The sequence below is a fragment of the Macaca mulatta genome, chromosome X (assembly GCF_049350105.2).
Source record: "Macaca mulatta isolate MMU2019108-1 chromosome X, T2T-MMU8v2.0, whole genome shotgun sequence".
NCBI lineage: Eukaryota > Metazoa > Chordata > Mammalia > Primates > Cercopithecidae > Macaca > Macaca mulatta.
The window spans coordinates 3411460-3423587 of NC_133426.1; positions in this window are offsets into that span (position 1 = coordinate 3411460).

The following is a 12128-nucleotide window of genomic DNA, read 5'->3' on the forward strand; positions in this document are numbered from 1 at the left end:
ACAGCAAGAATTTCTGACAAACAATTTTGTATCAATCCACTCCCCGTGAAACTGCTTCTCTATAAAAAGTGTAAAAATTAGCTGGGCGTGGTAGTGTGCACCTGTAGTCCCAGCTACTTGGGGAGCTGAGGCAAGAGGATCGCATGAGCCTAGGAGGTCAAGGCTGGAGTGAGCCGTGTTCACGCCACTGCACTCCAGCCTGGGCGACAAAGTGAGACCCTGTCTTAAACAAACACATCCACTTGCAACAGCTGCTAATCAGAACGTCTAGGTGTATATTCAGGGCAACTTGAATCTATTCTTCCAGGTTGCAAGCCTCAAGCTTGGCTCAAATAAACTCTCTATTTATATTAATTTTGCCTCAGCTTCTTCCTTTTAGGTTGACCACCTCAAATAAGCAGAACCACACTCTAGTTGTCCTTTTGTGCCTGGCTTATTTCATTTAGCATCACAGCCTCAAGTTTCATCTGCATTGTAGCCCGTGTTAGAATTTCCTTCCCTTTGAAGGCTGAATGATTCAATCAATAACAATTTGAAACAAAAGCTTTCAGGCAGGGCTTAATATTCCAAGAAGAAGACAATTTTAAATACGTGGGCAATTTGAAAGACACTCTAAAACTGGCAAGGAAGCACTTTATGGTAACCGCAATTGCCAATTAACTTGATGTTGAAATCACATAGACAGAGAAAAAGGTGAGTGAAGAGAGAGCCAGAATGCTTTTGTTCCTCTTAATTGTCTTATTGTACACTGGAAAAGTTGCTTGGTTTGCAAAGACGGGTGTTTGGAGGAATCTACAGCGCTTAGAATTACCCCTGGGTGAGCTAGCTGTTTCACGGGAGGATTTTCTGACTCAGCTTGGCCACTTTTCAAATGTGGAAAATAATCAGCTCTCAGAAAGGCAGTTTACAGCAGTGAGTGCTATGGTTTGGCTGTTGGGGAAGCCAGGATCCTCTTCTGTCTGCCTCCTGGGTTTCTGATGTTTCCTTGGAGTATCTTCCTGCTTCCCCAGGATCTAAGGAACAGAAACATCAGTCACAGCTCTCATTTCACTGCAAATGTTTTTCTCTGCATGTGTCTCTACTGGAATACTTAAAACCTGGCAGACAGGTTTTTTTTAGAGGTTATCTTGTTGGATACAGAAAGACTTGAATGCATCTAGCTCGGAGACCTCTCAAAAAAAAAAAAAAAAGAAAGAAAGAAAGAAAATAAAAAGGGAAAAAGGAAAAAAAAGAGAGAGAGAGAGAAAGAAGAGAAAAGATTGGGCGTGGGGCTTTAGGGAGGCGACCGGCTCCGCAGAGCTACCTGGGGAGTTTTCAGAACAAAGCAGATGCAATGTCAATGGAATCCAATCTCCCCGTCCTTTCCCTTGCAGGTCCCCAGGGGAGGAGGCTTTGGGAAAAGGCAGACCTCACGACTCCTCTTTCAAACTGTCCCTTTGAAGACCTGCCCTGGATCTGTCTACAGAAGCCTCACCCCAAGCAGAAGGAGAGCCTGGTTAAATTTTTGTTTTGTTTGCTTTTTGCAGACAGGTGGGTCCTACCTGAGGTTACCAACAATGAGATCCTTCGAGTGATAGGATATGGGGCCGGGTCTCCCACCCTCAGCAAGGCAGGTCACTGCAAGGCTTGGGAGGTCCCCTAAGGGGATTTAAACAAACTTGGAATCTTGTGCCTCCTACTGTTAAGGACAGGGATCCCGAGACCGAGACCGTACAGGGTAACTTCCTGACGTTGCATGACATTTGTAAACTGTCATGGCACTGGTAGGAGTGTAGCAGTGAGGACGACCAGAGGTCCCTCTTATGGCCATCTTGGTTTTGGTGGGTTTTGGCTGGCTTCTTTACTGCAACCTGTTTTATCAGCAAGGTCTTTATGACCTGCCTTTTTTGCTGACCTGCTATCTCATCCTGTGACTTAGAATCCCCCAGTCATCTGGAAATGCAGCCCAGTAGGTTTTAGCCTCATTTTACCCAGCTCCTATTTAAGATGGAGTTGTTCTGGTTCACACGCCTCTGACACTACTGTTAGGGTAGGTAGCGTGCAGGTATGAACAGGGTAGGAGACGGGCTCCCCCTGCTCCCCGCCCCACACACACCAGAAATGTCAGAAGGCCATCAGGTGATGGTCAGGCGGTTGATAAACCGTCTCTCTAAAATAATAATTGGTCACAGTCAGCACCAGGGAAAGGCCGTCTCCCAGTAAATAGAAAACACCTAAAACTGGTGGTCAGCAGCTTCCCAATACGATCTCAGCAGGTGAGTGAGTGGGCTCAAGCATGCGCACTAAGAGGCAAAACGGCGGAGTTTAACTGGTCTATAACCCTCTAGGAACACGCGACTGGTAAGGGAAGAACGCCTCAAGTGAGCACGCGTACAACTCCAGTAAACACACTGCGCATGCTCCTCTCCCGAGCGCCGGCAGGCCCCTGTGCATGCGGACAGCCCACACCAAAGAAAGAAGGGGAGAAGGGACACAAGACTCCAGTCTAAAGGTCAACGCATAAAACCCCACGTCTAAAGGTCAAACCATGCACTTGACTCTGAACTTGCCCACTTGACCGTCTTCCAAGTATACTTTCCTTTCTTTCGATCGTTCTAAAGCTTTCTAACAAACTTTCACTCCTGCTCTCAAACTTGCCTCAGTCTCTCCTTCTGCCTTATGCCCCTCAGTCAAATTGTTTCTCCTGAGGAGGCAGGAATTGAGGTTGCTGCAGCCCGGTGTGGCTTCACCGCCGGTAACACCACTACTCCAGTGCTTCCCAGGTGCCTGCTCTCCACAACTCTCCAGATGGCTGGGAAATGGGGCACCCAGGAAAGCAAGCAGTTCCCAGAGGAGGAAGGGTCCCTGCTGGGCAGGTGTGCACAGGCGGGCTCCTGGCGCCCACCGGCTGCCTGAGTCTCAGCCTCAGAGGAGCTCAGAGGATAGATGAGATGCAGCCACTGCTGGGAACTGGGAGAAACGCAGTCCCAGACAGGAGCAGCAGACGGTATCCCATGTCCTTCAGGGTTTGACCTGGATACCACAAAGCCCTCCAAAAAATGGCATGATGAATAAAGGGTGTCTATAGAAAACTGCCAGTGAAGACACTCGGAAACCACTGCCCGTCCTGGGCCTTCTTCCTGGCTCCAGGCCCCAGCAGGATGCCGGCCACCGGCCATGGAGGGATGGGTGTGGTATCTCTGAGACTGTGTGGTTTTAGTTTTCTGTTTCAATTGTTGCAAGATGCACATAACATACAGTTTACCATTTTAGCCACTTTGTACAATTTGATGGCATTTAGTGCATTCGCAACATTGAATTCGTGTTTAGTGCACAATGGTGTTGTGCAATGATCATGCCAATCAATGATCAAACACTTGTTTGTTTGTCTTTTTTGAGACAGAGTCTCACTCTATCACCCAGGCTGGAGTGCAGTGGCACCATCTCGTTTCACTGCAACCTCCGCCTCCCAGGTTCAAGTGATTCTCGTGCCTCAGCCTCCCAATAGCTGGGATTACAGGTGCCCGTCACCAAGTTCGGCTAATTTTTGTGTTTTTAGTAGAGACGGGATTTCACCATGTTGACCAGGCTGGTCTTGAACTCCTGGCCTCAAGTGATCCACCCGCCTTGGCCTCCCAAAGTGCTGGGATGACAGGCACGAGTCACCATGCCTAATGAAACACTTTTATTACCTGCAAAGAAATTACACCCAATAGTTATCAGCCCCTCACCCTGCAATCCTCTCCCCACCTGAAGCTTCCAGCAAATACCGCTCTGCTATCTGTCTCTCTGCCTATTCTGGGCCTTTCATATAAATCGAATCATACAATATGAGACTTTGTGTCTGTCTTTTTAAACTTAGCATCATGTTTCCAAGTTCATTCAGTTGCAGCATGTATGAGAGCTCCAGTCTTTTTTATTGTGCAATCATAGTCTGTCGTATGTGTGAGCTACATTTATGTAAATGCATTCATGCTCCAGTGAATGTTTAAGTTGTTTCTACTTTTTGGCTCTTGTGCATGAAGCTGCTCTTCATTTATTTATTTGTTCATTTGTTTTGAGACGGGGTCTTGCTCTGTCACACAGGCTGGAGTGCAGTGGCATGATCTCAGCTCACTGCAACCTCTGCCTCCCTGGCTCAAGCAGTTCTTTCATCTCAGCCTCCTGAGTAGCTGTGACTACAGGTGTGCACCACCCTTGGCTAATTTTTGTATTTTTTGTACAGACTGAGTTTCACCATGTTGCTCAGGCTAGTCTCAAATTCCTAGGCTCAAGTGATCTCCTCACCTTGGCCTCCCAAAGTGCTGGGATTACAGGCATGAGCCACACTGCCCGACCCATGGTGCTGCTATGAATATGATGTGTACATATCTGTTGGAGTCTCAATTCTTTTTTAAATTGTTTTTATTTTTAGTGATGGGGGTCTTAGTGTGTTGACCAGGCAGGCTGGTCTCAAACTCCTGGTCTCAAGTGACCCTCCCATCTTGGCCTCCCAAAGTGTTAAGATTACAGGTGTGAGCCATTATGCCCAGCCCCTTTTTTTTTTTTTTTTTTTTTTTTGAGATAGAGTCTCACTCTGTTGCCCAGGCTAGAGTGCAGTGGCACGGTCTCAGCTCACTGCAACCTCTGCCTCCCAGATTCAAGTGATTCTCATGCCTCAGTCTCCTGAGTAGCTGGGATTACACGTTTAGTTTTAGTAGAGACAGGGTTTCACCATTTGGCCAGGCTGGTCTTGAACTCTTGACCTCAGGTGATCCACGCGTCTCGGCCTGCCAAAATGCTGGGATTACAGATGTGAGCCACTGTGCCTGGCCTCCAATTATTTTCTGTATTTACCCAGGAGTGGAATTGCTGGTCATGCGGTTGAGACTGTTTTATGTTGGCTGTGCATCAGCTTTCAACCTCCATCCCATCCCGGAATAGAGGTCCTGGTGGTTTCATAATTATATCTGACCTTATCAGACCCACTTTTGTTCTTTTGGCTGATTGGTACTCTTTTTTATATGTCTTTCGTCACATTTTCTTGACACATATCTGGGAATGCTTGACTGTGTGGGGTTGGTTGTGTGGAGTGCTCAAAGTGAGAAGAAAGAAGGAAGGAATGAATGGAAGATGGGAGGGAGGAAAGGTAAAAGGAAGCAAGAGAAAGGAAGAGGGGAAGGAGAAGGAGGAGAAGAGGAAGAGGAAGATGAGGGAGAAGGAGACGAAGGAGGAGGAGAAAAAGGAGGAGGAAAAATAGGAGGAGAAGGAGGAGAAAAAGAAAAAAATGGAGGGAGAAGGAGGAGAAAGAGAAGGAACAATAGGAGGAGAAGGAGGAGGAGGAATAGGAATAGAAAGAGGAGGAGAAAAAGAAAGAAAACTTGGAGGGAGGAGGAGAAAGAGGAGGGAGGAAGAAGGAGCTGGAGGAGGAGGAAGGAAGGGTATTCACACCCTGAGAACTCTTTTACATTATCCACACAGATTTCTGTGCAGTTATATGATTAATTCAAGGCTCTAATATAATGTAGCAAAAAAAAAAAAAAATTCAACAAAATAGAGGGCACTCCTGGACACATTTAAGTTTCACAGGTTGGTGTGGGTTTGTGTCTTCTCAGCAGCATGTGAAGGTGTTAGATGGTTTTTTTAAAAGGAGGAAGAGAGTGGGAAGGAGAGTGGGGAGGTCTTGCAGCCCAAGAGATGTCTGACATGACCTGGAAGTTACCACTGCACCTGCACCATGGGGAGACTGTTCCGGGTCATTGTTTACCCGTTGTTTAGTCTTTGATGGCTGTCTATGGAGGCGTTCCCAAGTTCGGGCAGGGGGCCCGGCTGTCAGGTCAGGAGGACTCTGAACTAAGTCTTGAATGTTTCCAGGTGCACCCCGTGAAAAGGGTCTGTCCCAGGACTCCTACAGCTGAGGGAATTTACAAATTCTGCTTCCCATCTTGGTCTGCTGGGTCCAGTCCCCTCACCTGGATGCATTCCTATACCCATACTTGGTGGCTGTGGTCCAATTTTATTCTAAAAGTTTCCACTAGGAACACATGCTCCAACCCTCATCCAAGACTAGAACCTTCCCAGCATGTTCCCAGGGCACCTGCTCAGAGATTTTACCTCTTGGGGAGAGAAAGGATGAGATTCTAGAGTGTGTGCTTTATTTATTTAATTTTTTTCTCTAAAGTGAATTGGAAAACGAAAGAATGAATCTCCTCAAACTTCAGTATGGCATGGAATTGGACTATGACAAGAGAATCCGGTGGAATTATAGAGACGTTTTGGCGTTAAGAAATGCTGTGTACCTGTGGTTTGACAGAGAGTAGTGGATTCCCTGATATTAACCTGTGTGACCTGAAATAAAGCTACAGGTGTCCCATAGCTGAGTAGGATGCGGGATGTCTTAGTGGGGACCACTGAAGGAAATTCTTAGGTGGCAGAGAGTCAGATAGTGGCAGATCAGATGATTTGAATAGAACCAGGAAACAGACACATTTTAAAAAATTGCAGTAAGAATACCTAACATGAGATTTATCCTCTCAAGTTTTTAAGTAAGGAATACAGTATTATTATTACTTGTTAACTCTTTAAAACATTCAAATAGTTTTTGGTGAGCAGGTGGTATTTGGTTACATGGATAAGTTGTTTAATGGAGATTTCTGAGGTTTTGGTGCACCTGTCATCCGAGCAGTGTACACTGTACCCAATGTGTCCTCTTTGATCCCTCACCCCCCTCCCACCCTTACCCCTGAGTCCCCAGAGTCCATTATGCCATTCCTGTGCCTTTGCATCCTCATAGCTTAGCTTCTGTTTATAAGTGAGAGCATACGATGTTTGGTTTTCCATTCCTGAATGATTTCACTTCGAATAATAGTCTCCAATTCCATCCAGGTTGCTGCAATTGCCATTATTTCATTCCTTTTTATGGGTGAGTAGTACAGAATACAGTATTATTAACTACAGGCACAGTGTTGTAGACAGCAGATCAGAGCTTATTCGTCATGTGTAACTGAAGCTTTATATCCACAGAACAACTCCCTACTACCCCTCCTTGGAGCACCTGGCAACCACCATTCATCCTCTGCTTCTATGAGTTTGATGAGTTTAGACTCTGCGTATAAGTGAGACATGACAGTATTTGTCTTTCTGTGCCTGACTGATTCTGCTTAGCATAATGTGCTCCAGGTTCATCTGTGTTGTTGCCAATGATTGGTTCCCTTTCTTTCTTAAAGCTGAATAGTATTCCACTGTATATATACATGACATTTTCTTTACCCATTCTTCCACCCACGGACACTTGGTCTCCATGCCCAGGCTATAGTGAATGATGCTGCAGTGAACATGAAGGTGCAGATGCCTGTTTGAGATCTTGATTTTATTTCATTTGGACCAATACAAGTAGGGTTGCTGGGTCACATGGTAGATTTATTTTTAATTTTTTGAGGAACAGGAAATGGGCATTTTTTAAAACCACATCTGGAAGAGGGGAGGAGCCTTGAGTTAATTTCCAGCACCTTCCTGTATGTTCTTTTCTGGTAGTTGTGCATAGTGTATCATACATAAGTTAACTGCTTTGCACACTGTATAGTTGAATCTTCCCTTACCTTTGGAAACAACTTGGTCTCAAAAAGCTTATCTGTGTTGTCTTTGAAATAAGATTTGGGTACAGTCTGTACAGTTAAACCATGTGAATTCAGTGACTTGCAGCTAATGCTTTTGGTGTCCTTATAAAAGGAGGAAACAGAGGCTTGATCCTGACCTAGCTCTTGATATGGTTTCACTCTGTGTTCCCACCCAAATCTCATGTTGAATTGTAATTCACAATGGTGGGAGGTAATTGGATCATGGGGGTGGATTTCTTCCTTGGTGTTCTCGTAGTGAGTGAGTTCTCACAAGATCTGGTTGTTTAAAAATGCGTGACACTTCCTGCTTTGTGCACTCTCGCTCTCTCCTGCTGGGCATGTGAAGATTGTGCCTGCTTCCTCTTCGCCTTCCACCATGATTGTGAGTTGTCTGAGGCCTCCCCACCCATGCCTCCCGTACAGCCTGTGAAACTGTGAGCCAATTAAACCTCTTTTCTCCAGAAATTACTCCGTCTCAGGTATGTCTTCATAGCAGTGTGAGAATGGACACATACAGCTCTATCGAGTCAGAGAGTCCCAACTTCAGGCATTCCTGTCTGGGGACAAACCCTGACCATATTGGTCTGCTAGGTCCCACAGCGCTCAGAAATTTATTTCCTCACAGTTCTGCAGGCTGGAAGTCCAAGAACAGGATGCTGTTAAGATTGGGGTCTGGTGAGGACTCTTTTCCTGGCTGGCAGACGACCACCTTCTTGCTGTATCCTCACATGGCCTTTCCTTTGTCCTAAAGCAGAAAGGCAGCGGTGGAGACAGAAAGAGAGAGAAGGAGAGAAAGAGAGAGAATGAAGGAACTGTGGTGGTCCAGGGTTGGCAGGAGAAGGAATGGGGAATTGTTTAGCAGGTGTAGAGTTTCAGTTATGCAAGACATATAAGCTCTGATCTACTGTACAGAATCATGCCTATAGTTAACAATACCATATTGTGTACTTAAGTATTTAAGAGAGTAAATCTCATATTAAGGGCTCTTATCACAATGAGAGAGAGAGAGAGAGAGAAAGAAAGAGATCTGTCTTCATCTTCTTATGAGGACACCAGTCCTATAGGATGAGGGCACCACTCTTACGAGCTCATTGGGTCTTTATTATACGCCAATAGACTTTATCTCCAAATACAGCCACATTAGGGTTAGGGTTTCCCCATGTGAATTTTGAAGGAACATGGTTCAGTCCATAACACCTGCTCCAGCCTGGAACAATGTGCTCTCTTTCCTTTGGCTGATGGTCTTGATGGAGTAGGAAGAACTTCATCGTCATCCTGTACAGCACCTGCAGACGCTAGGACTTCTCTAGTGGGATGCAGCTTGTTTCCAAAGTAAGTAAGTGAAAGTCGGGGCACAGTGGCTCATGCCCATAACCTTAGCTCTCTGGGAGGCTGAGGACAGAGGATTCCTTGAGCCTAGGAGTTTAAGACCAGTTTGGACAACATAGTGAGACCCTGTCTTTACCAAAAATTTGAAACTAGCCAGGTACAGTGGTGCATGCCTGTGGTCCCAGCTACTTGGGAAGCTGGGAGGTGGGAGGATTACTTGAGACTGGGTGTTTGAGGTTACAGTGAGTTATGATCGTGCCACTACACTGCAGCCTGAGCAACAGACGGAGACCCTGTCCCCCAATCCCCCCCCAAAAAAGTAAGTGAAAACTGGCCGGGTGCGTGGCTCACGCCTGTAATCCCAGCACTTTGGGAGGCTGAAACGGGTGGATCACGAGGTCAGGAGATGGAGACCATTCTGGCTAACATGGTGAAACCCCATCTCTACTAATTAGCCGGGCGTGGTGGCGGGTGCCTGTAGTCCCAGCTACTCGGGAGGCTGAGGCAGGAGAATGGCATGAACCCTGGAGGCGGAGCTTGCAGTGAGCCAAGATCACGCCACTGCACTCCAGCGTGGGTGACAGAGCGAGACTCCATCTTAAAAAAAAAAAAAAAAAAGTAAGTGTAAACTTCAGGGACATGCTGGGACAGGTTTGAAAACTCATGGTTTTCTCCCCTGGTCACCCAGCACTGGAAGCTCTATATGCTTGAGGTACTTTCAGGTGTTTCTGACCACCTGATAAGTAGAGCTATCTTTTCACCCCATTGATTGTTTGCTACTTCTAGCTGGGATATAATTGGTGTGTCACTTACCTGCACTTTTTTCATGATGAGGCCAATGTTATTATCTAATAAATAAGTATGGATCTTAATTGATAAACTTTCTGCTAATTCTATATTACCCTTCCCTTCTACGTCCATCGGGTTCCTGCATCATCTTCTAGGAAACACAGGAAAGATTGTAAAGTCAATAAGATTTAAACATCTTTCAAATTCCCCATGGCCAGACAGAAACATTTGTTTGCAAAATTTCCCCAAAGAGGTGCACAGATAAATCTTTTAAGATGAAGCCATGTGAAAATATAAAGGAAGGGCTGGGTGCAGTGGCTCACACCTGTAATCCCAGAACTTTGAGAGGCCAAAGTGGGCGCATCACTTGAGATCAGGAGCTTGAGACCAGCCTAGCCAACATGGTGAAACCCCATCTCTACTAAAAATACAAAAATTAGCCAGGTGTGGTGGCACATGCCTGTAATCCCAGCTACTCGGGAGGTTGAAGCAGAATTGCTTGAACTCAGGAGGCAGAGGATGCAGTGAGCTGAGATTGCACCACTGTACTCCAGCCTGGGAAAGAGAGTGAGACTCTGTCTCAAAAAAGAAAAAAAAATATAAAGGAAGACTGGTATCTGTTTGTCTGTTGAGTATTGGACGATGCAGGGATGGGGAGGATAGGATTGTCTCTGCTCTTAACTTTCTTTATTAAACTTTTTTTGGAGATGAGGTAGCCTTGACTTCCTGGGCTGAAGCAATCCTCCCAGCTTAGCCTCCTGAGTTCCTGGGACCACAGGTGTGCTCCACCATGCCCAGTTTTTAAATTTTTGTAAGGATGGGGTGGTGCTGTGTTGCCCCAGTGGTCTTGAACTCCTGGGCTCTAGTGATCCTTTTCCCTTGGCCTCCCAAAATGCTGGGATTACATGCATGAGCTACTGTGCCTGGCCCTGGCTCTTAACTTTTGGGGTACCTGAAGTGATGCCTACCGTAGGCTTTGAGAGTTAGGAGAAGACTAACTTTTTCTCTATGGAGAGAAAATTTATAGAACTTGAAACTCACCATTTTGTTATTTTTATTATTTATGTATTTATTTTTGAGACAGAGTCTCACTCCATCGCCCAAGCTGGAGTGCAGTGGTGCAATCTTGGCTCACTGCAACCTCTGCCTCCTGGGTTCAACAATTCTCCTGCCTCAGCCTCCTGAGTACCTGGAATTACAGGCGCCCACCACCATGCCCGGCTAGTTTTTGTATTTTTAGTAGATACGGGGTTTCACGATGTTGGTCAGGCTGGTCTCGAACTCCTGACCTCAGGTGATCCACCCACCTTGGACTCCCAAAGTGCTGGGATTACAGGTGTGAGCCACAGCGCCCAGCGAAATTTACCATTTCAAAATGTACAACTCAGTGAGATTTAGTATGTTCACAACCACATCTCTATCTAGTTCCAGAACATCTTCATTGTTCCAAAACGAGACCCTGTACGCACTAGCAGTCACTTCCCATTCCACCTCCCCAGCCTCTAATGACCATGTATTTTCTGTCTCTGTGGATTTGCCTATTTTGGACACTTTATAGAAATGGCATGATTTAGCACACGGTCTTTTGTGTGTGGCTTGTTTCGCTGAGTGTGGTGTTACTCAGGTGCACCCACACTGGAACCTGTGTGCGAGCCACATTCCTCCCTAGGGCTGCATCATGTTCCCTTGTGTGGATGAACCATGTTGTGTTTGTCTTCATCTACTCATGGTCATTTGGGTTGATTCCACTTGAGATGTTTTTTAACCTATGACTCGGGACACCTGGACTAGGTTATTCATGATTGCTTCCAGATCTGCGATCTTAGATTTAAATAAATAGCAGTGTGCCATTTGGATCATATGTGCTAGTACTGTGTGAAGCATATCAATAGATAGGAAGAAGAAGTTTAAAGAAGAGAAGATACAGACGGGCTGTGAAAAGTACCTGGGAAGAAATTGAAACTGCAACAGGGAAATAATGATAAAGTTTTTGGTGTGCAATGGATTATAAAAGGCGCTATACAACGGAGAGAATGTGTCCTAATTGTGTTCAGAGGATGAGAAGGTACCCAGGTGTGAGTCTGGCGTTAAATCTTCAACCCACTACTTCATCATTATTTTATTAAAACAAAACTTCAATGCATTTCAAATCATTGTCTTTTCCACATTAGGTAAAATTACATGCTATTTTTCATTTGAAGTATTTTTGGTTTCTGGTGGAGTTAATGCTCTTATGGGTATTTCTAACTTTGTTTGTTTGTTTATTTATTTATTTGAGACAGGGTCTCTCTGTGTCACCCAGGCTGGAGTGCAGTGGCGTGGTCTCAAGTAGCTGGGATGAAAAGCACACACCACCATGTCCAGCTAATTTTTTATTTTTATTTTTATTTTTTGAGATAAGAGTCTCACTCTGTTGCCCAGGCTGGAGTGCAGTGC